We start from the raw sequence: 6000 nt of genomic DNA, 5'->3' as shown, positions 1-6000 counted from the left end.
GCTCCGTGAGTTTCCTGTTGGCCCATATCTCCAACTTGCTAAGAACCCTTTGAATAGTGGCACAATCAACTGATGTATCAGCCACTCTTTCCGACTCTGTATCATCTGCAAACTTTCAGCAAGTGCACTCTGCATCATCATCCAGGTTATAAATGAAGATGTTAAACAGGATTAGTTCTAATATTGGAGGGAGGCTGTATTGCATGTTCAAGGAAGGGCAAAGTATTAAATGAATAAAGCAAAGCAGCAAAAATATAGCCTTTGATAAGGTCCTCTACTATACAAATCTTACATACATCCATCAATGCAGCTGGCTGGTGGGGACAAACGGCGTCCTTCAACACAAACTTTGGTTCCTGCAGACTAGTGTTCTGGTACTTTGACTTACTTCTACAAACGTCTGTACTTTTAGGTAATATTCTGTCATGCATTAGACTGTCTGGAACTACTTAAATTCCAAGACCAAAACCAGGAGTATTCATCCCAGTATGACCAAATGTAGTACACTCAACAATAAAAGACTGAATGGGCAAAAGAGGCCATCCAACCCTTTTTCACCCCAAAGGCTGTGTCTACACCAACAAGCAATTTACCACTATAAGAGAAGATCAGTAGACTGAAACAGCTGGTGCTGAGGCCCAGAACTTAGTTTGCAAAGTCAGCTAAACTCTTCTGCAATCAGAACCACCATGGGGACGATCAGGGGATTTGCTTGAAAACCACAACTGCTCTGCACTAAAACACTAATGTAGGCACAGCCTAAACCACAGATATCAGAGACAGAAATATGTTGTACCCTTCCAGCAGATGCAGTAAAAAAATTAGTCTGAAACACGCCAGGGAGCAAATCTCTTTGTCCTTAACATCTTTATCTCATTTATCTCTAGGAATAAGGAAGTAGTGTCTGAGGGGGACCAGAGGAATAAAAGTCTAGAGAAATAAGTACCGAGTGGCTGCTTGTATATATATGGGTACATATGTGTGTATATATGTGTGAATGTACAATTTTTGTCTTTTCCCAAAGCTCATGAAGTGCAGGCCATGTAAGTCCTTTTTTATTCTGTATTGTAAGGAAATACATCTCTCTTCTTTTATGCTCAGTTTTGTGTTCACTGAATTAATGGAGAGTTATCTTTGTCAGTTCAGTCAACACTTGATGAGACCCATACATTGGAACAGAGTACAGCATTTGGAGGACTGGCTTACCTTGCATGAAGAACTTAGAACACAGCTATCAATAAATATTTAACATTGCCTTGTATGTTATTGATTTTTTCTTTAAAAAATTCAAGGAAATAATGTCACAACAATGTCATGGTTTACAAACTTTCATTGTTTCTTAATGTGTACAATGTGCATATAGGAACTCTGTAAACTAGGTTTCTATTAAAATCCCCTATTATTTCCCCAGTGGTAACAAAGATCAAATTTACCTCACTGAAAAGTAAATACAGATCAAAGCAATGTACTGAATATCTTCAAAAGCTATTTTTACTTCTCATAAATGCTACTTTCTTAGACTATTAAAATGATTTAAATTTAAAATGTGATGGGTATTTACATCCTTATCAGCTGCAGATTTGCTACAGTAAGCAATTAAGGTGTTTCTCTGTTAGTCATCCACAATGTTGAATTTTCTCTCATTGTAGCAAACTTTTAATCAAATTAGTGCAAAAGTAGCAACTGGTTGAATAGTGAGCCCAAGACAGTATAAAAATATAACCTATCTTTTTCTGACCATAGGTGGTGTATAATGAACCAGGTAATACTAGCACTCTCGAGTACTGGAAAATAGCCCACTGGCAATAATTCTCAGGATGCACCATGTTGGGGACAGGCTACTGTCCCAAATGAAGCAGTCAGGTAGCAAAGTTAAAGCCAAAATATCTTTTCGCCCTCCATCTATGCTTGGGCAGGTTGCAGCGCAGCCAGGGAATGACTGGCCGCTGGGGTCTCTGTCAGGCTTTGCCTGTGCTGCATTTAAAGAAGAGTGATGGTGTCAAACTTAGGCTTCTAAAAATCAAGCATTAGAGCTAAATAAAATAGTGACAGTCTGCCTGTAACACACTCAGGGCTCCTTTTTTTGTTTACCTCACATCCTGAACATAGTTTCAGCTTGGCTATAGAGCAGTAAGATCTAGTCTGTTTGTCTTTTAGTGAAGCTGACATATCAATATGTTCATTAACCTAGCTTTGGGGCTGTTAAAAACAGTATAAAATATCAGAAGACTTACTGTAAACTAGTGAGGACTGGTAACACTGTATGATAATAAGATGACTATAACAAACACCACTGAGCACTGCAGTTTGTAGCTTTATAAGAACTTCCATTAAGTATGTGCTTTGCTTCATTTAAGAATGTTTGAATTGAAAAGGAGTTCATTTAGGTATAAAAACAAGGCATATTCAGCTGGCATTAATTCTCTAGGAAGATTCAAGATAGCAAAAGGTTTTGACAGAGGCTAAAAGTTTATTTTTTGTTGGGGTTTTCTTTAAGTAATTACTTAACAATTTCCTGAGCAGCTACTTATTCTCTTGATGAAATAATACTTTTTACCTTACTTTTTACCAAAAAGCCTTGCAGAGTGTGACTTGAAATGGCAACTGTAAAAACAAGATGCAAAAGGGAAGCAACATATGCCTGGATGCTGCTAGTAGTTTTGACACACCAGTTTAAGCCTAAGAGTGATTCTTCTGTCTGCATGCTCAGCACGTAGCCTAACACCATGGCAGAGGCACGCAAACCGACAAGTGACACAGCAGAGCACTGGTGTGAAGTGACACAGGCAACTGAAAGGCAAGGAGATGTTTTCCCTACGCTTTGCTCGTGCACTTTTCTTTCATGTTGCTAGGTCTCAAGCATGGTTGATACATATTGTGGTTAACAAGGAATCCCTGTAAAAGTGATCTTGGTCTTCAAGCAGCAAAGTTAATTTCATAGAAAATAAAACACTACCTCCTAGCTCTGTTTTCTTCTACGCCTTTTTCCTCTTGAGCTGATTTTGACTGGAGTTCAGTATCTAAATCCTGAGGGCCACCTGGGCCCCAGGAGTTTATTTTACTGTTTCAAGCAGGCCCATGTGTTCTGGGAGAAACATTAAAAGATACTCCTTCCACTGAGCATTACTCCATGAAATACAGGGCACAAGTTGTATCCAACTGACATTAGACTGAATTTTCTAACACAAACTGCCCAGTTACATGAACCTCCGTTTGATTAGCTGTGGACTGCCGCATCCATTCAGATGATTTTGGCTGTGTTTAAGCAGATATGGTCGAACAGGCACTGGAAATGGATTTCTTTATCACTGTTCATAATGTATGCATGTGCTCTGAGTTAGTCTTCCCTGTAGTGAGTTAAATTGGAGCCTGGTGACTTCAAATTCAATTGCTTCAAAAGGCTATTTCTTTGCTCCTCAGACAAATAATTTTTTTGTGAGACACTCGAACTTTATTCTTATTTTGCATCTCTGGGCCTTCATGTATCACCATCACAATATGCAGAAAAATATTCAGGATTTACATCACCTGGACTTTATTTTGGACAACAGTTTGAGTTCACGGGATGTGTGTGATAAGGGTTAAAAAGATTTACAGTAAAAGCTTCTTGCACTGTCTGAGGCAGAATGAACTTGGGACTCTCTTAAAAGTGAAGACGTGGTTTCACTCCTGACTCTGGCAATAACTTCTAGTCCTGTTACTCTGTTCCCCATCTATAAATTGAGGATTATGACATTGCCTTGTCTCCCAGACTATTCTAAGAACTTGTTCGAAATTGTTAATATCTTTGTTATGTTGACTAGCTAGGGAAAATATTAAGTTACCTGTAAGACAAAGAGCACATTTACAAAATACAAACCATCTAGAAAGAACTGTGGGATGAATGTTAGGTGTGTGGATTTTCTAACTATCAGATATGTGAAGCTGTACAATGTTCTTTCACTAGGATGAGTTAACAATAAAATCTGCTAACTAGTAAGGAGATCCAGCAGAAAAAATAGATCTAATGGGTAAGGAAGGTCTCCTTGAACTACTTCTTAGTATGTAAAAAAAATGCAAGTACCTCATCAGTGCTTTTGCCCTCGATCTTCTAGGGCTGTGTAATGCAAACCCTATACTTTTCTGTGCAGTTTTAAAAAACTGTACTTCAAGGCAGCTGACTGTATATCCCTGAAATGAACACTGAATAATTTTAAGCTAATGATATAATAAAATATTTTCTAAACATAAAGGAACGTCTTCTATAAACCACAGTGCATGCTTTTGGCACTATTGTAAGCTCCCTAAAACAGCAGTTACATGTGCTGAGAAAAAGGAATGACTCTAATATGAATAAAAGAAAATTTTTACCACTTCCTGGAGTTTTCTTGGGTAAGGTAAACTAGAAATTATATCAGAAGATATGTGTTTTAGTCATACAGAGTTCTTAATCAACTTTGCTCTTCTGTCACTATTTTACAGAGAAAAAAGGCTACTAAGAACTGAAAATAAATTCAGGTATCTCATTTCAGCTCAGCTCTTTTCAGTTTTATAAACCCCAAATCTAAGTGCTGTCTGCCATATCACTAAAGCCAGTGGCCATACTTGCTCCTGTAACAAGCGTTTAATGATACTGCAAAAAATTTTGAAGACACATCTGCAATTCACAGAGGGGGAAAATAAGAGAAAGGACAGTAATCTTTTCTGAGCTAATCACACACAGCTTCTTAGTTTCCATTACACTAACAGGTCTTCACTGATGCTACCTTTTCAACACTGAACTATTCTGTCACTGATATGAATGGTGCCTGATATCTATTTAATTAATTGGTTGGCTTCTATTTCGCCTAGAATGAACACAACTACTATCACAAACACTGTAATTTTGTTTCATTTCCTTTCTTTATAAAGCTGTATACGATTCTTACAGCAAAGATTTCCAGGCCAGAGAAACATGAATCTTAACTCTTTTTTGGAAACAGACTATACACATATTCAGATCACAGATTAGCTCAGGAAATATTTTCTGCTGCAAAGTTTTCTCAAATAGTTGATTCTGGGAATACAAAAGCAGTCATTAAAATTGCATATAACATTAGTTTCTTGAGCTTGCACTACAGGATTCTGCTAATGCAGCTGCAACAAGGATACATGGACTCACTAAGCTGCAGGATTCCTCCTGGACAGAAAAATTGATCAGCAAAATTCTACTGTTAGCAGAGTTGCTCATTTCATTTATAGGGTGAACACTCTGCAGACTGTGTAGACTGAAACTCTATCTTTCCCACTTAGAGCACTTATCTGGGAAACCACATTTACATTTCAGTGCAGACATAGACAGCATCCACTCACATTTGTGTTAGAAAAAAGTGGCATTAGTCATACATTTCCTATCGCCTCTTTCAGTTTTAGGAACTGATGGTGATCTCATAGTCTTCCTATAAGCAAAAACAACAGTCTCGGTCCCTGCATCAGCATCATCCATAGGACTTTCTTTCATCACATTGCATATGATAGAAACTAAAGAAGCAAAAGTTGCAAGGCAGCTCTCACATCTCAGAACAAATTGTTTCCTACACATCATCAGTTAACGCAACTGGTTTTCTGCTTGAACTTGGGCATAGATTCTGTCTGCACATGGGCCAGCAGAACTATTAAGATGTCTCTGTTTCAGCATCAGTGCTCTGGCAATGTATTTAAGAGTAAGTAGAATCAGTAAATCTGATGGCAATGAACAAAATTTCCAGACTGATTTACACTTTAATTAATTACAATGGCTTGCCAATTATCTTTGCAGATGTAAGGCTAACCTTAAATAAATCGAATTAATCATTATCTGTTCAGAAAAAGAGCACTTAATAATTAAGGCACAGGTTTACAGAAAAATAAAACAATTAAAAGCAATAAGAGAGGACATTATTACTAACTTACACAATGGAGGAAGAAATTAATGGAAGGATGATAGGCCAAGGGAACATGGAAAAAGAAATCTTAAATAAGAGAGTGGGAGTGGCAGACATA

Source organism: Opisthocomus hoazin, chromosome Z (assembly GCF_030867145.1).
Source record: "Opisthocomus hoazin isolate bOpiHoa1 chromosome Z, bOpiHoa1.hap1, whole genome shotgun sequence".
In the NCBI taxonomy this organism is placed as follows: domain Eukaryota; kingdom Metazoa; phylum Chordata; class Aves; order Opisthocomiformes; family Opisthocomidae; genus Opisthocomus; species Opisthocomus hoazin.
Note: the sequence above shows the minus strand (reverse complement) of the source record.